This window comes from Syngnathus floridae, chromosome 22, assembly GCF_059516105.1.
Source record: "Syngnathus floridae isolate MCC-2025c chromosome 22, RoL_Sflo_1.0, whole genome shotgun sequence".
Taxonomy (NCBI): Eukaryota; Metazoa; Chordata; class Actinopteri; order Syngnathiformes; family Syngnathidae; genus Syngnathus; species Syngnathus floridae.
The window spans coordinates 818,248-838,731 of record NC_142434.1 but is presented as its reverse complement, the minus strand read 5'-3'; the positions used below and the strand labels follow the sequence as shown (position 1 = coordinate 838,731).

The 20,484-nt window shown below is 46.6% G+C and overlaps 1 protein-coding gene and 1 long non-coding RNA gene across 5 annotated transcripts in view; one reads left to right on the top strand and one right to left on the bottom strand.

Moving 5' to 3' along the window:
• Positions 1 to 1,134: 1,134 nt before the first annotated feature.
• The window catches only part of LOC148379034 (uncharacterized), a 30,500-nt gene continuing 11,150 nt past the window's right edge, over positions 1,135 to 20,484 (bottom strand). Inside the window, exons 3-5 of the long non-coding RNA XR_015855472.1 lie at positions 3,412 to 3,522; positions 1,365 to 1,519; positions 1,135 to 1,277 (exon numbers count right to left, since the gene is read on the bottom strand). This is a non-coding gene — a long non-coding RNA (uncharacterized LOC148379034). The remainder of the gene's footprint in view (positions 1,278 to 1,364; positions 1,520 to 3,411; positions 3,523 to 20,484) is intronic.
• Positions 2,640 to 20,484, top strand: part of chrm2a (cholinergic receptor, muscarinic 2a) — a 30,072-nt gene continuing 12,227 nt past the window's right edge. The window contains exons 1-3 of one of the 4 annotated variants that reach the window (XM_088367470.1): positions 2,640 to 2,823; positions 11,298 to 11,417; positions 11,779 to 11,827. The gene's annotated coding sequence lies outside the window, so the exon portion shown is untranslated. Of the gene's footprint in view, positions 2,824 to 4,774; positions 11,418 to 11,778; positions 11,828 to 20,484 lie in introns of those variants that run through there. The other 3 variants (XM_088367468.1, XM_088367471.1, XM_088367469.1) reach the window with 3 other exon arrangements.

Sequence of the window (20,484 nt, the reverse complement as noted above, 5' to 3'; positions counted from 1 at the left end):
CAAACGCCTCGGCGCGGCGCGAAAAGGACGGACTATCTTCGGCTGTGAATAACAGAATAGGACGCGGGCAGCGGCCGCCGCTAGCAGCTGCTAGCGTTCTTGTGTGGAGTGTTTTGATGCAGGCGCATCTGAATAACAAAACAAGATAAGAGCCGCGGGGATGTGTCAGTGTTAATGACGTATTCATGTATGCCGCGCACCTTTTGCCGGCCCGTTTTGATGCTTTGTACCGCCGCGCCGTCTAATGCCATCACTTCACTTAATTACCCGCAATTAGGACACTCCAATAAAGTAAAGGGAAATGCTAAACAACTCATTTGGTGACATGGAAACAGACAAACAAAGGACAGCAATTAACCCACAGGACATGGAATATTCATTGTATTTTGGGGGATTACCCCTTACCCCATCAACACAAATACCCTCAAAATGGCATTTTCGATGTGGAAATGCGATCTCGCTCGGCCGCAGTTTCAAAAGTCATTCTTTGCAAAGCATAAAGAACATACGGTATGCCAGTAGCTGTCATTTTTTTTTTTTGTTCCACAGTTTATAGAGCGTCATAATAATTATAACAACACAACATTGATGTAGCCAAACGGACATGACTAGTGCCACTATAGTCAAAGTGTTTGTCTGACAGGATTAGTTTTTTCACTCACCGTTTCAGTCGTGAGGCATCCTTGCAGAAAACAATAAAAGCAGTGACACTTTGCTGCATGCTTTGAATGGCTCAAAAGTGGTACCCTCCATCCATCCAACCAACCATTATTTAGTGCTGGGGTAGTACACAAAAAACTGCAAAGGCACTACAATAGGCCAAACGAAAAAGATGACAAGCATTGCATTAGTTTAAGTTTGCACAATGGGAGGAGAAAAATGGCATTTTCACTGGTGTGCATCTCAAAGCCACATGCTGCTTCACCACAAGTTTCATTACCATTCTGGCAAATTTCCGAGCTTTTAATTGGACACAGAAATAGGCAAATACCTGCGTCTGTGTGGATGTCACAAGCACTTCCGCAGCATTTTGGAGATTGCTGAAGTGGTGCGCTCGCCATTAGTCCAAATGGGAAAACCAATCATTTGACAAATGGGAGTAAACAGCACCGATTCCTTCCCTGCGGCTTCAAAGTGCAGGGGGGGGGGGACAACCACACAATTAGCATAAACATGACAAACATTCCAAAAATTATATGACAAGATATTTATGTGCTGCTTAGGTAATGATCCTCATTCTTGCAGTTGATTTCACATACATGATGTGCTTTCTCCATCTGAAAATGAGAGTAATGCAAAAAACAAATCATCTGACAAATAATACAATACAAATAAAGTAAGAAGTCAAAGTCAACAATACTCACGAGCAGATATTCTTTATCCTCTGCAAAGGTCGACTGACATCGTCACTTGGAGTCGTGCAGGAGTTGCAATAAATTCATCATGATGCACAAACTATTTAATTCTTTCAGTTCTATTGAAGTATAAATACAAATGTGAATTTTAAACAGTCCCAAACCTAAAAGAAAAATCCAGAGGAGAGCAGCGCTGAAAAGTAATTGCAAGATTACAGAGTTCGCTCAAATTAATCACTGCGACTTTCTGACATTTAAATACTTCAGTAAGAACAGAAAAGGCTGATTTGATTTGGTGTTTTGCTACGCTTTCCAGAAGGCAAAAAAAAAAAAAAAAACACTCATAATGTAGATGCAAAAATACAAATATGCAGAGAGCCAACGTTAGTAAACTAGTCAACATTCATATTTTTGGTGCCAGATTAAAGAAAAGAAAACTGTTGGCGCATGCGTTGCCGATAATCGAGTTGAGATGAGAAAAATGGAGATTATTTTTGGGGGCCGGGTGGGAGGGGTGCACACATGCGAGTTGTTTCCTGATTGTTTTCATTTTGGATTAGGTGCAGGCGACGCATCCAATCTGGTGTAAACAATTTAGCGCAAACTTTCTCCTGATTAAAGACTATTCGTCTCCCTCACGTGGGAGGACCAGGCGCACTCCCCCAACCCCTCCCCCCACGGATTTCAACGGTGAATACTGATGTGCACACTCAAGTTTGTTAGTAAACTTGCGGAGGAGGACGAGGCTGCCATCCAAATGAGAACTCCCGGGCCACGACGTGCTGCGCTCTCAGACCAGAGTCATGTTCTTGAAATAGGATTCTTCGTGTTCAATTTAAATCATCTGCATAGAACATGAGGCGTGACGGCCCCTCGCTTGCCCTCCTCCGTACATCGTGCACATTTCATCACTTTAATAGGATACTGTACGAGTTCGCAGGGACACCATTTTTTTAAATACATATCTATATATCATTTCATTTATCTATTATTTACATTTCCATAAGTGCATCCAGGAAATAGACCTAAAAGCTCAAAGACATGTATGACACATCCAAAGTTGTGGGCACGAAGTCGCTTGCCAATTCGCAAGCTGTCAATCAAAAATCACCAGAGTGATCTCTTTTTCTTCAGGGTTCCACTTTGAATACCGTCGAACGAAAGTTCATTCTTTGCATGAAGAGCATCATCACCAGCCCAAGTGCCTTTCTCTCTCGCTCTCGCTCTCTCTCTTTCTCTTCTCCCACTCTCACTCACTCACGCACCTCCCCCAGTTCCTTGTGCGCAGCCAAGACGCCGCTCGCCTCCACAAGCATGCGCGCACACATGCGGGCAGCACGGCGCCATGAAGCGGAGCGACACGACCAGCAGCAGCAGCAGCAGCAGCAGCAGCAGCAGAGGAGGAGAATCACTCCACCCGCTCCAGAACCAGAACCATGCCCACAGCGTGACCAAAGCATAAGAGCAGGTAAGACGACACTATTTTTTGTGTGTTAAGCCTAACAGCTCAACTGCACCGTGGCATGACAAAGAGCTCGACAACACTTTTGCCCAAAAAAAAAAAAAAACTGCCAAGACTAAGATTTGGACTGTTTTGTGACGCATCGAAGGTGCCCAAAGAACGTAGCGGAGGAGGCTGATTCCTCCGCATATTCTCATGCCAAACGGCACGCGCAAACGCATCGGGCATCCAAAGATTTTTTTTTTCATCTTTTCAAGAATTTAAAGAAGTCTTCCTCACTTGTTATATTTGAGGCAAAATAATCTATTTGTCATTTATTTATTTTAAAGTGCGCCATTTGCCGCGACCCAAAGCATCTTTTCATGCGAGGCTTGTCACACGGCTGGTGGCGCAAGCATGCCGAGCGTGACGGCGCGCGTTCCTTCCGGCTGCGCGTCTGTGCGCCCTGCGCGCGTAAAAGCGCACAGGCAAAAAGGTGCGACGGCGGGTGGATGAATTTTAAAGGGACGCAGCTGCGGAGGGTTGGCTGCTTGGCTTACTGCTTTGGGAATTGCTGGGTTTTAGGAGCTTTGTGATTTCTGAGTGAGGACTTACAAGGCGAAGAGCGGCTCTCCCCGTTGAGACAAATCAAGGTTGTGCAGTTGTACATTTTGGTTGGAGTGTTTTCGCCCAAAAAAAGATCACTTGCTTATGCAAAACTGGCACCTGGACGACAGAATAAATGGAGGAGATTCATAAAAAATGCATTTTTATCATTTGTGACCTGACAGTACAGTGGTGCTTGAAGACAATTTTTGATTTTTTTTCCCCTCTTTGACTCGCAAGCACAAACTCTTGAGTGCTGCGTGGTGGCACCGACTCAACTCACTTCATTTCAGTTTGGCAGAGTCTTTACAATTAAATAATGTCATCAATTAATTGCCACTCTGTAAATGGACCCTTTTCGCCGCCAACTTAATGCTAACGCAAAATATCAACGGTGTGGCTAGCAAACAGCAGCCATGAAGAGTTGAATGCAAAGAGTGCAGCAACACATGTAGATGGACAATATTACAATCACGGGCATTTTCTTCTGCAAAGAACAGCTAATATCATTGCAGCTTACCCAACACCCGTGACGGTCTCCTAGATGTAAATCTCCAGGGGGCTATCATTCTGCCCCCGGGTGGCCGAGGCACGCAAGCATTCGATTTTTTATTTATTTTTTTAAATGCCACTGCAATCAAGGATAAACAATCAATCAAGAGCCAGAATTCATGACGAGTTTGCCAGCCGGAGTCATTTGTTAGAAGACAGATTAAGATCTACGTTTGACGGCTTATTACTTTTCAATAGAAAACACATTTTGCAGTAGGGGAGCCAAGGAGAGGGGCTCCCTCGGGGAACATGAATCACGTTGCAATCACAGTGTGTGTGTGTGTGGGGGGGGCAGAAAGTGTCTTCAGATCTGATTAAATGCCTCCCCTTTAATAAAAACCGATTGTGAACGATGTTTCCTCATTGTCGTCAGTACGGCTCGACGTCCTGCGCTTGACAGTGCACCGACGTGTTCGGTCGGCTGTGATTAAATGCCTCCTCTTTAATACAACGCACACGCGGGTATGAGTGATTGCTAATGGCATAAATTGACTATCAAGTGCATCCGTCCCTGTGCCGGGGTGCGCTCGAGCCAAGTCGACAACAACAAGGATACGCCATTAGCAATCAGTCATATGCCAGATGTGCGTGTATGTGTGTTTTATTAAAGAGGAGGCCTTTAATCACACCTCGAGACACTTTCTACATCCGAATCTTTTTTGGAACTATGCGAATGCTTGCCATTCATTGGCATTTCCGCGGTAAACACGGCAGGACCGGAGAAAAGTGCGAAAGGCGCTCATCTGGATTGCCGCAAACTGCCGTTATGAAAGAAAAGGCACCTTTCATGAAAACGTGCCGTGAGAACATTTTGTAATCAAAAAACGAGGCTGCCAAAAACGGATCAAATTTGATTTTGTCACGATCCTCGGGTGCATATCAATGTTAGTGAAGCTTTTCAACTTTGACGTTTTCTGGAAGGAAGGAAACCAAAATTGCGCAAGAATTATGATTAGTTTACTTCCCTCCCCAAGTCACTGAAGACATTAGCCAGACTTGTTTCACTTTGTTTGGGATCATTTCAGACTTTCAGGCTTTTGGCAAGACATTTCAAGTCTGTCGCAATTTGGGAGATTTCATAGAAGTAATAAAAAAAATGACATGCTTTCAGCAGAGTTCTTCACATCCAAAATATCCCCACGTTGCAAAACCAAAAGGTCAGGCGGACTTGTTGCAAAACAGTACTAGCATACCGAATTTATTCGGGTAATAAAATTGAGTATCGTACGAAAATCATAAAAAGACATCATTAAAATATATCATTCCTTTGTTTGAAAGTACTTACAATTTATGGCATAGCCCCTCCTTTGGAATAACTTCAAACCAAAGCTAGCAGTCATACGTGACAAAAGGCCACGTTCTCTTCTGAGCCGACAAATGGCCGCCGAGGCCCTTTTAGCTCCTTATCAAGATGCCGAGTGATTGAGGAGCTTCGCAATGTGAAGTAGCACTAAAGTGGCCATTGATTGGTGAGGCGACGTAGGGACGGATGGAAAGCAGGAGGGGTGATTATCTCAGGCAAACAAACGGCATTTGGTAATTGCCTTTGTAACAAAACACGCTCACACAAAACCCAAGAATCGATGCAGCGTTTGTCAGCATATTCACGGGAAAAAAAAAAACTAGGACGGACTCACCGCAAGATCGTGATCATTTTATTAGCTGGTTTCACATCTATAGAAAGTCAGTAAAATAATTGTTGCTTAATTGTTGCATATATTTACATTTTTTCATACCAGAGAAACTAAAGCAGGAGCAGCTGGGATTGTCACTCAGATTTGAGAGCATTTCCACTTGCAATGTTATTCAAAGAAGCTGCAGCAGCAGCAGCAGCAGCAGCATGTGCAGGCGAACAGCGAGGAATCCTCCAGGGAATTCTGTGGAAGTGGAAGCCGGTCCAAGAAAGGAGGAAAAAAAAAGCCTCAGGTGCGCCTCAGCCTTGCCGTGCAGCCAGCAAGCACGCCTCTTAATTATTCCCAGAGTTTCACTTGGTGACGTGAAATTTGCAAAGCGGGTCGACCGCGAGTAGAAAATTCTCACAAAGCCATGCTTGGGAAAAAGACACGGGAAAAGTACTGTTTTGGTTCCAGGTGGACATCTTGGACTTGGTGTCAGTCGTCGGGTTTTTGGGGGAAAGTTTGGTAGGCTTGCCTGTCATGAGGAGATCTGAAACGAGCTCATTTACCTGCTGGTTGATTCGAAGCACCTGTGGCTAAAGTCAAACTATGGCAGAGTTTCTGGAACTTTCAGGAATTGAGACCTTTGCTGTCATTGGAATTTTATGGACCTTTTGCACGGGCAGAAGAGCTCTTTATGTCCTTTTTCTGCAGCATTGTAAACTTGCACTTTTCCATTTTACTTGCTTGGGCGCCTTGGATTTATCGACGGTGTCTACTTTTGTATCTGTTACACAAACGCGGGACGGCGTCCAGATGATAGCCATAAAATAAGAGATGTCTCGCCGCGATGGCGTTCTGGCAAGGTCCTGATTTGAAGGCGCCTTCGGGGCCCACAGGAAGCAGGCGCGCAAGATTCCTGGAGGAGATAAACAACAGCGCAAGTGTCTGGCTTCCTCTCCGAGGGCACGCTGAACGACGGACGGGTCGTGGGTGTCCTTCCGGGTCGACATTTTGAAGAAACGCCGGCAAAAAAAGCTGCAAACTGGGTCATCGTGGCCGTTGCGGAATTTGTGACTTGACAAGAACAAGACACTCGACAAAGTCCAGAGACGGCGAAACCCAAACAAACCGCTGGATGGATTCACAAGCACGTGAAAGCCCGAGTTTATTGCCTACTACGCTCCTCGGCAAAGGCAAACAAACAGGCGGACTGATGAAAGGCATCCATCACACCTTCTTTTACGCCGACACCGGATGATAGCCATGATAATACCCCGCTGATAAGCAGAGAGTCTGACTCTGTTTTACGCTCCGTTAATTCAAATCCGCCTTCAAAGTGTAATTTCGGAGCGACGGCGAACCCTGGAGAGCAGCACGACCGCAGGAAAGCACCTTTCCAGCTGCTTTTAAACACCGCGCCTCGCCACATGCGTGTCAATTACACTCAACGAGCACTGCGTATTACGGGGGCGGATGCAAACTTCCAAAGGGCGTTTGGTTCCCTGCCTGCGCCGGCAAGGTGAAGGAATCGCTTGGAATAATAACGCGATAAAGGCTGACCTCCTGGGAGAAAGGCGCCCCGCCGCTTGAGAATTAACAAATGATCTACGCCACGCCACGCCGTGTATTTACATCAAAGAAGCCGTTGTTGATGGCGAGGGCCAAGGAGGAAGTCACGCGAGCGACAATTTGCGGAGAAGGTCGGGGCCGCTTCAATTTCTAATTCAAAGCCTAACCTTGTTACGGCGACGGCGAAGGACGCCAAACGCCAAGGTGGCTAATGCCGGCTCGTCTTGTAAATGACTCGTGGCATAAATCGTCTGGTCTCTGGTGATTGCGCAGATTCTCAGAATCGAAGCTGGATTCGTAGCATGATGTAAAATGAAGACACGCTGAGGTGCATTTCAACAAAGGCTCCCGTTGTTCATTTATCTTATCTGCAATTGTCATGATGGGAATATACGTGTCCTATTCCCATTTCTCCTGTTCCAATTCCCTACCACGGCCATCTCACGCCTCAAATTCATCAGTCAAGCTTGGAAATAAGGCAGAGCAACACTTCTGCGCTGGTTTCCTCCTCTCTGCTGATGGCCGTGTCCAATATTTGGACCATTTGCTGCGGATCTCAGCAGGTACACACTTCAGCGACATTCTCATTCCTGTCTTCATTTTCTGGTGCGATTTCACGGCATAATAGCGCTCACAAATCATCCGGCGGGCAGCGGAGCCCTCCCGCTGTGAAATTGATGCTCCTTCACCTCAAAACAACGGCGACTGCTTATGAGGGTTTCATGATGTCATAACTTTAGCGGCTGACAGGGGCACTCCCCGCCCAGGAACGGCCAAGCGGGACGACGGGAGCGGCATCGAACACGGGCACGCTACCGAGAGACACGGCGGATTTATGGCAACCGTCGGACATGCTCCGTCGCGCCAAAGATGACCGACTTTTATCCGCCTAACGTTGAGTGATGCGAACGTGGCCCTGCCTCCCTAGCATAGCGTGAGGTATGCTGAAAAAGACTCACTCTGGAACTGATGATTGCATATCTGTTCGTTTCAATTGGGAGAGATGATTTGAGAGTGTCGTCACAGAACCAATTAAACTTGTACCTCAAGGCACCACTGACGCAATGATGTGGATTGACTGGCTCACGACGATGGTCCTTAAGGCTTGATTGTATTCCAACTATTTCTTTGAGTTGAATCCAAACGGGGTTTGCATGAGACACCGTATAAAGGCCAGACAGCTGGTGAGAAGAGCGAGTGATCTTGGCAGACAGAGAGCACCTTTGAGTTGGCGGGAAGCGGCCGACCATGACAGACAAGTGGCGGGGGGGGGGTCAAACGGAAGCAACGCGGCGCAGCGTTTTGGAGGAAACTGTTCACGTCCTCTTGGGTGCCGCCCATCCCGGCCTGTCAGGTGGGAGCGACCGGGTCGAGGGAGGGCAAGATGCCTCATCAATGCCGTGACAAGCAGACGGAGGAGGAAGTAATTCAGGGAAGATCGGTTTTCCCCCAACCTTTGCGTTCAAATGGACACGAACGCGGCTTTTCCGAGCCTTCGTTACAGAAACCGGTAGCCGGGCGGATCATTACGGTGATGGGAGGGAGGTGGGATAAGCGGAACGATGAAGTGGGAGGCGAGCCAGATGACAAATGCCAGCGTGGCCGGTCCACGAAAGGAGAAAAGAAGTGCCCAAATAAATCAGCAGCCGGCAGATAATTGGACGAGTGGCCCTCTCGGGCAGCGTCGCGACGGACCCGAGAAAAGTGACATCGTAATTTGCAATTAACGGCGGGGAGGACGGAGCGGGGAATGGGTTCCTGTTGGATAAGTCGCACGAATGTAATACCTGACAGAGCGACGGCCGTACTCATTATGGTCGTTTAAGTTGGGCCGAGTGTCGCTGCTCGAGACGCTTCACTTTGGCAGGCGATGTTGGGCTATATGCACGACACCGTTTTGCATTGCCGCTTCCAGGAGAGCCCTTACCAACATTAACCTTTTATGGGAAATAATTTATGGATAGCATCTCCGTGGTTGAGTCGCTGTTTGCATCGACTGAAACTTTTCCGCTCCGGGTCGGAGTGAAACGGGTTGACCTTTGCGCCGCTAATGAAGCGTTAATGACGAGTCTCATTATGAGCCGGTAAAGTAGTGCTTAAAATTCCACTCGTGTCAAGTTTGTGATTGACAAAGTCTGATTTCTTTTTGTACGGCACTGATGGTGTCTATAATTGCTTGGTGATGGCGGCGGTATAAAGAGGTTGGACTAAGTCCCCAGTGGAGGCCCAGGTAGCAAACGCGCAGCCCGTCACTGGAGTAGATTCAGTGCAATTATTCACTGTGAAGAATAATCATACACTTTGCGGGAGGTTTGTGACAATTAAAATTGAAGAAGTGAGCGAATGCAAATGAAGAACGCCATCCAAGACGCTCGGAAAACTCGCTCGTTTTTTTGTTCGTTCTAAAAAGGCTTAAAGACTGAACTCCGCTAATCTAAAAGTGAGGCTTTAATACATCTCCGACAGGGTTGAAATGTGATTGGATTACACTGCGGGATTACCTTGAGGGGGTTAGCTCGCTTCCCGCTCTTCAAAAGCGTCCGTAGTAGTCGTGACAAAGGAGAAAGGAAGAATGAAATTAAATTAAATGTAAAATGTCCCAAAAATATATTTATGGAAAATTCCAGCTCAAAGTAATTGAAGTTAATTAAATTGAGGCCTATACCTGCGGCACACTTTTCAAGAAAGGTTGAAATAATTATCAAAAGTCGCAGTCCTAAGTAACAAAGTTTAATAAATGACATTAAATAAGATTGAATTTAGAAAGTAAATCAGCTGCTGCATCTAACACCTTCCAAACGTAGGTGTTATTTCCTCACATTCTTGTGTTTGTTTTTCATTTTTATCACCTCGCTCATATTTAAGCTCACTCCCTTTCACACGTTGCTTGCTTATTGACAAGAACAGCACTCTGCTAGTTTTAAAATAACGCCAACATCACGGTAGCTCATGCCGCAAAACGTCGTCTCATTTGGCCTAATGCCACCCGGACGTGGGCCAAAGGTTCCCAGAATAACAAACTTTCCCAAAGTTACTTCATAAATTCATATAAGGTGAAAAAATAAATAAAAAAATCACACGCCGGATAAGCCGCGTTCGTCGTCACGCAATCAGCGGTGAATTTGCTGGCAGCTCGTCAGAGTCTAATTATGTATGCGTGTACCTCCAAGGTGCCTGATGGCAGCTGTTCCGCCGCAAAACTCAATTATCCGCTGAAAACAAGTACTGCTTCCCCCAGTAAGGTTTGGCCAACGATGGTTCGAGCTCCTCGTGTAAAAACGTCAAATTTTACTCCAAGGTTGACGCATATTGTCTTCTGTGCAATGAATTGCATATGCCTACAAATGTTTCAACTCCTAAATTTTTATCTGGAAACGTTGCCAAGAAGCATCGTTTTTTTTTTGGGAGTGTTGAGTGCGAGCTGGCAGCGTTCTGCTCTTCCAGCCGCAGATGTGATCTCAGTCAACACTGACGATGAGGCCTGCAGATTTCCTGCAAGACAAGCCCAGTCTTCCCTTTTGCTCCTTTGTCAGCCTCCCCCCAAGGGGTGAGAGGTAATCCTTGGAGATGAAGGAGATGGAGTACAAACAAGCACACTGGCGTGGGGTCAGCCCACGCACACTTTTCCAACCGCGAGGGACGTTATTAACGGGCCTCCCGTGTGCCGATGAGATCCGTTAAGCTCGGATCCTCAATCTGACGTCGCTTTAAGAATAAGCGGTGACGATTAGAGAACATCATAAATGAATTAGAGAAGCCGAGGCAATGATCATTAGGCACGTTTTCGCCATAAGTCTCCCGGAATGACGCTCATTAGTTTTTTTTCCGCCCCGCCGCAGCTGTTTAGTTTCGAAACAAGGCCGTGTGATGAGACAACAACGGCTAAGGCCATTATCGGCAAAGTCCATCTCCTCGGCGGACATGCACGCAACATTTCGTTATCTTCACCATCATTAGAGCCTTCAACGGCATCTTTTGAATCCCCCAAAATCAAGACAATCTGGCGTTTTGCTCTAAACGTCATTTTTATGCAATAACGTAGGCACAGAAAATTCCAATGCCAAAGTAGTACTATAAAAATCCATGAGGATCGAGAGTCCATACTTCCTTAGGTTCGTCTTGGATGCTAACGCTACGGCTTTCCCTGCGCAGCAGCCATGACGAATTACCGCGGAGCTGGAGGAAGACCTGCCCCTCACTTCCCTATTGGCCAGTTTGGCATCAAGTCGCACTTGAGCCCGCCCTCCGAGATGCAAAAGCAGCTCTGCTGGACCTGTAAGTACCAGCGCAATAAGAATCCATCTCGACAGGATCAAACCCACCGACAGTCAGGTGTGAAGTGATGTTTCGGAGTTGTAAAAAGCAATTCTTCAGACCTCGTTGCTTCTACTTTAATGTACAGACACGGTACATTTACATAATGCAGCGCTCTACTCAGCCTAGCAGGTAGCATCCATTAGTGCAAATGACACGCAAATGCAAATGATGCATGAACCAAAGACAGTCAGTCCTCCTTGAAGTAGTCGAGTTTCCTCTGCCTCACTTATGATTACGGCTCACGCGTCTGGCCGGCCGGTATAAAGACCTTGAGCCTCTCGACGAGAGTTAAACATTCTTCTTTTCTTTCTTTTGACAGAGCCGCAGGAGCGAGAGGTTAATCGCTGAGCGGAAGGAGATCGTCTCAGGTAAAGAATGCTAAGCGTTGCCTTTCTTGCACGTCAACACATTTTCAAACTGAAATTGCTGAAGGGGCGAGAACTCTCAGCATATTGTGACGCAGAACCGTGCGATGTGTCCCGAAATAAATCGGACCGGTTGCAGGGACCGTACCACCCATAGATCCATCCGATTTTCTGATTGGTTGGGATAGCAAATGTGGGTCAAATACGGTCAAGCATGCACTGGTGAGCATCCTTGCCCCCAACGTCTATTGTTGGGGTTGCAAGCATTTTAAAAGTCATTGAACGCATCCCATTTGACACCGCACGAGAACTGGCATAATGGCGACCGTGAGAGGACACGGCGTCCGACGCGCTCGCACTCGGGGGCCACTTGTCGCCTTGTTATCAGGCACCGTCGCGCACACTTGCGACCGGTGTTTGATGGCCCGACACCGGCGTCGAGGGCTCTCGGTTGCCATTACGGCGAGGCTAAGCGGCGGCGCTAGTTGGGGGGGGGACGACTGATGGGGGTGGGGCAGACCGTAGGGGGGGGCGGGGCTGATCCGTATGCGGCGAGGCACCAAACGGCATCCATTAGAGGCGAGACGCGGCGCCAGCATGCGGCTAAAAGTGTCAAATATGTATGAGTGAGCGACATCCTCCAGGCAATTAATGCCATCGTTAAGATGCGCACCTCCTCCCTGCAGGCGTGCAGATATGCTCTTGTTGAATTTTTTAGAGCACGCTCGTCTCCGACAACACTGGCCACGGGCTTGCTTGTATAATTTAACAATCAAGTGGATGTTTGTCATCAGAAAAAAATTTCAAAAGTAGATAGTGTATCCCGTATTTGACTCCGGATATGATGACTACTTGGTTCTTTCCCTGAGGTTATTTTTCTCTCTTTGTCGCGGGTGACATTGAACTATTATAGGTTAGTGACGGCGAGTTGGCTCAATGTTAGCTAGCATAATAGATCATCGTTCCATCTGTATCGAGACTCGTTACATCCAAAAATTACAACTATTGAGCTTCTATTGGCTCAAGTGGTCTTTTATAGTGCCACCTGTTACTTTGGCATTTCAACATTGGTGAGAGAGGGGAAAAAAATAAATAAAAGATCCACCTGTGTGCACTGAGCGTTTGATGCCGCCTGGCTTTGTGTTGCGGAGCCCCGCCGGTCAGCGGGTTATCGATCGCGGAGTGCGGAGAAGAAGAGCAACTCTCGGAGGGGGAAGCACTATTGATTGCGCTTAAAGTGACATGATGGAGAAGGTCCTCTGACATGTTATCTGTATCGCCACCAACAGACAGAGTGCGCGCCCGCGGAGCGCACCTGATTGATTTGCGCTTGCGGCCATCAATCCCGGCGAGCCCAAATAAGTTGGCTATTATTCAGCGCCGCGCGCGAGAACCGCGGTCCACGTTGGTTGTGGCGCACGTTAAGGTGGCGACGTGTGCGCCGTTGCCACCTGTAGCCGGCTCGCATGATCATACGTCAAGCAGAATTGCCTGCCGCCGACGTCAGGCTGTCGTGAAGTCGAAACAAATTGCGACGTAATGGCCCCTGTGACAGAGTTTTTCATCTGATGCCATTTGTCAACATGACAGCACTTTGATCTCTTTTATTGACATGAAAGCGCTTCGAAATATTTGTTGACGTCATTGTTGCGTAATTGCGTTTTTATGCGACAGCGTTAGCTTGTCGTGATGTTTTTGAACTGATTTGGCTTTCAAACTAACTTTTCCTTTTTGCACTTGTGAAATGGACTCCTTCCTGTCGCCGCCGCCGCCGAGATAGGGAGCTAACGGACTTGGGATGCAGTCTGTGACATTGCCCTTGAGTGCGCGACAAGAACAAAAGTGTCTGACCGCTAATGAAAGCCGCTTTCAAGCGGCCGACTTGCTCTGATTGATATTTTTGCGAATCCATCTCAATAATCTAGCAGGAAATTGCACAGGCGGGCGCTAATCAAGATACACTCACCGAGAGTGTACGAGTCGTACGCGCCTTGAGACGGAAAATGTAAAGCTAAAGAGAAAATGGAGAGTGTGTGTGTTTGACACAGACAACTTAAATAAGCGGGCAACAAGATACAGTAATGGTATTGTTATAAATCGATGGCCTGTGCTTATTCCTATTTTCTTGCCAGTGCTACACAGCCAATTAGTCACAATACAGTACGTAAAAAATGAAGTATTGCTCCGAAAACGCTAGGATTGGTATTTTTTATGAAAAATGCAAACTCAGTTTTACACATGAGCTTACATATAGCGTATATGATTGCAACTAATTGAAGTACCTTTTTGTACAAAATCGAAACCCATGAGGGAAAACTGTGTTTTTGTCTGAAATGTTTATTTTGTAAAAACAAAACTACCGCAAACCTTTAGGGGGAACAAGCCATAACTGGCTTTTTAGCCGTTCAATTTATTGCATGCATTATCTCCTAATCAGAAAGTTGCAGAGACAGCAGGCGGATTGATGTGCATACATGCATGTTGAAAACGGCATCTCTGAAAATCTCCGACATGCTTATACATTTTAATCATCGCCGTATCGCTGGGATTGGCTCGGGCGGATTAGCGCGCCCACATAGCAGCGGCACCTGCGACCGGTCGCGCTGTTAATTAGCTGCTAAATGTCAACATACGAAGCACGCCCGAATCGGTGTCCATCCTTGGATCACACGTCAGACAATTAGAGGAGGACACTCTTGACCTCCGCTCGTGGCATCACAACAGGCGGCGCCGTCCCGGCAACCGCCAATTACGGCTACGTCCTTCTTTGCTAGCGGTGGAATAATGAGCTCAAGTAAACAGTAATTATTGGAAGCGGGCCATTGATTAGGTGCGCGCGTTGAGAGTGGGCCGACGGAAGCGTCCGCACCTCCAAATATCTCTTTGATAGCAACATGTGACGTACCGGGCCTTTGTCTCTCTCACTCAGCGACTCTGAATTATTCACGCCGCTAAATCCACTTGTGTGTCAGACAGGAGATAGATGGTGTCCCTTCAACATTTATTCACACTCCGGCATTCGTTTAGTGCTTGATGATAAATCTATTTATGGCGGCGCTACCGCGAACATGAATTATGTATGTCGTATAGATTGGGTCGGCATATACTAAAGACGCGAGAAAAAACGCGGGAGCCCCGCAGCTCGTTATTGGAACTTGCTGATTAATGTCATCTAGCCATGTAAATTCAATGGGATTGATATTTGACACGCCCGTTCCGTGAAACAAGCGTGAAGCACGCGTCGCGACAAAGTTTGAACGGAGGTCAGCTCTGCCTGCCGAGTCAAATATTTCCATTTCCTTGAAATGTCTGACTCGTCCACGTTGTTGCCGTAGGTCCATTTCGTTTGTAATTATCCATTGGTAGAGAAACGGCAATAATGCGAAACTTCCAGAGTCCCGACAAAAAGGCGAGCGAGGATCGCCGATGTAATTGCATGCGAGGTTACAAGACGGAACATTAGCGGTGCTTCGGAGGGAATTACGGGCACATTGTGCTGGGGATAAAGGGTGGCGGTGAAGGCCTGGCGAGCGAGCATGATGAGGCCGCTCGTTCGCATCATTACCATTCATCAGTGTTATCATCATTAGAGCCGTAAAAGGCGCAACCGCGCTCGCTATAATCTTCGGTGAAGCCTCTTTGCCTTTGCCGACGGACACTTCTAATTTGCCTCCGTGTTGGAGTCGCTCGCTGTGTGGGCAAGATGAAAACTGCAATTTTATGGGTAACTTGCTGTCAAGACGGCAGTGAGTGCGAGAGGTGCGGATCGCTCAGTGAAAGGCAACTGGCATGTTTTGCTTTCGGTAATATTTTTTTCATTATATTATATTATTCCCTGCAAATGTGTTTCAGATGTATTGAACAAAAAACCAATTTTATGCCAGCACCATGTATTTCTACATGTATTAGTTTTAATTCCAATATTCTTACGTACTCCTATTTTACACCCCTCTCAATTTGACTGCTTTTTATAAAGCATTTGCACTATGTTTGTTTTGTTTTTCCATTGGGAAAAAGTGAGTTCAGTACCCCCAAAATAGAAAAAAAACAAACATGTCCTGTCTGACAATACAAGAGGGAATGATGGGTTGCGTTCGTTCCAGCGTCACAGCTGGCTTACTGCACTTTGGTAGCCTCATGCTCATCCATCAGAAAAAGGCAAAGTCCTCCCAAAGTATTTTATGACACGCCGCAGGAGTAAAAAAAAAAAAAAAAAAGAAGAGAGACACTCTTCTTCCTTCTGGAAAGCTCTGGCGGTCGTTGGTCGGATCAATGTCGTGACTCTGCCGAGCCATTCAAGCGGCGCGTCTGGGACTCGGTTTATAACGACACTCTCTTGTGTGGGTTTCGATTCAGCGTGTCAATATCATTCGGAAAATTCTAACTCGAATGCAGAAGCGGTCGGCCGGGAGGGCAGAACGGTTGCGCGACTGCTTCTGAGGTGCACTTAGTTCGCAGATTGGCGATGGCGGAAAAGGTCGTGCGGCTTGGTCTTGAATGTGAGGTGTCAGCATTTGATGAATGTCTGACTTCATCATTGCGCGATTGAACCCGGGCAGGATGATAAGCCGCGAGGAATCGCTGATGGATGGGCCACCTTCCGCGGAGATAAGACTCATTTCGGCCGTACGGAAACGGGAGATTCTATTTGGACTTTTAAGACCTTGCGTGTATCGCGTCGGGTGATCTCATTCGACTCCGTCCCCGCCGCCACAAAAGCTGTGACTTCGCAGGACCGTCGAGGAACGCGCCGAGATACACGCCGCCGGTTTGAGTAAATGGCGTCAGTTTGTCAAAGGTGAAGCGTTTGTCAGGTTGAATCCCCGTTGCCTGTAACACCTGATCCTTGGAGCGATTACGTTGTCCTTTTGTCTGATGTTTTAACCAAAAAGAACAGTCTTTTCTTTTTCTTTTTTAACATTTTTACTAAGGGAATTACATCTTCAACCGTTTGCTTCATCGCCGTTCGTATTCCGGTCACTTGGAATTAATCTCAAGTGGACACCTCACGCTCACTTGCCTTTTAGCCCGCGGGCATGCCTGTTAGGAAGATTTAGCATATCTTCAGCTGCCTACAATTGATTTGAGGTGATTCCCGGCGGAGCGAAGTAAATGAAATGTCAACATCTGTGACGTGTGATGAAAATTTATGGCACGAGCCCACGACTTTGGCGGGGACAGAAACGAGAGCGAGAGCGAAAGCCGCAGATAATGGCACGCGCTCGGAACAGTCGACATATTACGTGAGTGACGCTGTGGAATCGCTCCGAAAACTGTCATCCTACAAATCAGACAAATTTAATTTGCTCTCCCGTGTTGATCCTCTATCACAGCAAATTCCAGAACCGTGGCAATTATTCATCTACCGTTCATTTTCCCAGGTTCACGGTCACTTTGTTAAAAGAGAAGAAACATCACAATCATTTACTAATAACTGATTTAGTGGGTTTTTTGTATTGTACCTTAACCCTAAGCCTTTATTAGCGTTGAAGCATTTCTGGGCAATATCTGGCTGGTTTAAATGCCCCAAAGGACGCATCGAGTGTCACCCCGCATTGCAGCAAATTAGTTTCAGTGGGCTTTCAAAGCGAGGAATATGAAGAGATTCATCAGAGAGGCACGAGGCACTTGTCATACGTCGATAGCGAGTGGTCGCCGGCCGTCGCGTCATCATTACATGCGAGGCCACGCGGTGTGATGAATCTGGGTCGCCGGGGTGCAAGCGAGGTTGGATCAATGGTGGGCGGATGGCCTTGATTCAAGCAGCCCTCTTTTGGGAAACACTATTAAGAAAGTGGAATCCCACTCAGATAGTCCAGAAAAGACTCGATTAAAATTGAGTGTTGCTAATGCAATCGCCGTCATGGAAAATCAGTTGCCATCGATAAGTACAATTTATCCCGACCAGGACAATCCTTCTAATGGATCAATCATTCCAGGAGGGACCATTATGTGAAGTCAAATATTGTATATCCCAGTCATTCCGGGCAAATTTGTTCTTGGGGATAATTACACATGACCGCCTTGTGGGTCAATAGCCATTAGCGATTCGTTTTTGGAGTTTGCTTTTAGAGTCTTTACCCAAATAACACAAAAAGTCAAAGACAGACGTGTATTTATAAATCAGAGCTATCCGTGAGAAATTGAGCTGCCAGGAATCAAATATTCATAAAAAGAATGGGAATGCTTCTTATCTAATCTGCCTGTCTGTGCTGTATTAAAGAGTGAAATACGCGGCAAGCAAAAGAAATGGAATCGTGAGCTCTGGGGAGTCCAAACGCTTTGATCGAATCCATTTTTCTGACATGCATTAATCACACACACACACGCGCGCATACACACGCACAAAAATGCATGTTTGCTAATTCCATCTGCAAGGATCAATGGCAATGAAAAGTTGACAGCAGCGTGGGTGACTTTGATCAATTGTTCTGAGCGTATTCAAATTAACCTGGTTAGCGCTAATGACAATTAACAAAGATAAGCTGTTGCTTAAAACATTAAATGAAGCTTTTATTCACGAGGAATGAATTTGTGGTGCCGACACTTGTATCTGGCGCTTTTGCTCCGCTAGCGCTAAACGTTAGCCGTCTTTTATCACGCCCGCGCGGGCCAACGTTGCTTTAAAAAAGATTTTAAAAAAAAGTGGCCGTGGCGGTTACGCAAGAGGCGCAAAGAATGCAAACTCCTACGTGTGCAGTCTGAAAACGGATCAATAGACTCACCTGAAAGAAGCCCACCTCGCACAACAAATCCCCCACCCCCTCACTAATGATGCTAATGCTCTCAGGGATGGTTTATAGCGCCGATAAGGGCGGTGACCTCATATGTAATGTCCTAATCTGAAAGACCGCATTGTGCACATGCGGCCATGTTGCTGCTCAAATGTCAGCCGTTCATAAGTGGTTTATTATCTTTTTAAATCCTTTCAAAAGAGCACAGCGAGAACTGAGGGAGCGCTGCACACGGCTGATAGCGCCAAGTGCCAGTTGGCGCCCCCGTATGGCGGTGGCGACACATTAAGGCACCCCTTTCGCCATGGTACAATTTACATAATTTACATCCACAAAAGTCGAAACAAGTACATGACATAAATGTGACTACGATAGCCAAAATAATATTGTACTGGTTTCATGTGAAGCAAGAACCCTATTTGTTAATCCAACCCTCATTTCTTAGTAATGGGGGCATTCTCGTGAACGCTTTGGTTCACCAACAGAAACATAAATGAGTTAGGCATTTCTGTTTCCATGGTAACTCGCTGACTGACCCACAAAAGATGGAGCCATGTTTGCTGTCGCTTTAAAATCAATTGTGGCATCATTTAAATCCCATCCTCTGGGCTGGAACCCTTGTGGCGTATCGTGTGTGCAATGTGTGTGTATTTGTCGAAGTGTGTGTCTTGCATGTGTATACGCACGCATGTGTGTTGCACCTCATTTAGTAGCGCTCCACGGGGGAATGGAAAATCAACGGAGGGAGCTTGGCGAATAAACAAATCAAAATCATGAAACCAGTACAAAAAAAACAACAGATTTTCCTTTTCTACTGACTTCCCCTGGTGGTCGGAAAGTGTATTACTACAGCCAAAAAAAAACGGTCAATTTGTCGGTTTCATTTTGCACAAGTCAAAGGTGACATTAAAACACTTTTGGCGACACATTGTTGACTATTAGCTCAATTGAATTTAAGAAAACGAAAAGGCTCAGAGACGCAGTTGCAATGTGGAGTGCTGACATTTGAAATGAATGGATAGATACCCGCCATAGAAATGGTGAAGGTTACATTCTAAAAATAGACAGCATCTTGATCCGGAGCATAACTCCTCAACTATCGACTATTTGAAGTATATCAGGGAAACGTACTGGAAATAAAGAAATTGTATTTTGAGGTCATTTTCATTGAATTTTAGACCGTGGTCTCAATCATGTAAGAAGCCGCCGTCTGGATTTTACAGCTCGGATTTACTCGACCAAACATCTGAGTTGAAAAATAAAAGCTTTTCAGTGCTTTTAATTTCCCGGGCAGTTTGTGAGAATGGAGAACTGCCGGCTGCTCGACTCTCCCTTTTTAAATGAGCCATGAGAGGGAGTGTGTTCTTTCCGTCAGCAAGACAATGATCGCTCACTGTGTGCGCTATTTGCTTTGTCCCCGTATAACTTCAGGTTGCGTTTATGTGCCTCCACTCGTCGTCAAATAAGCTCTCCGGGTGTATCCTGGCGGCCCTTTTTCCTTGTTTACCGAGCGCACTTGCAATCAAGATAAGAACCCTGCAAACAGTCGCGTTCTGCTCTCATCGCCACCGCCACGTCGCTCGACATCGCTTCCGTCGTACTCCCCGTCAAATTACAACAGTGCTCTTTTATTGAAAACAAGGCAAGGTGCTTTTCTGCCCTTGCGTCTGGCCACGGACCATCCAGGCAACTGTGAACGTGTTCCTGCGGCTGCCTGTGGTGCGTGACGTCAAGACCGGGTAGCGGGCAGATTAGCGGGCAATCAAAGTGCATCTTAGCTTGATGCTTGACATTGCTACAAGTTGACCTGTGGCGAGCGGGAATAAGACGCTGCCGGCTGGCGGTGCTTTCGCTGCCACTTGAATCGAGCCCGCTTGTGATTGCATATCTGCTTCGGGATGAAGCGACAGGGGGAAAATCGAAAAA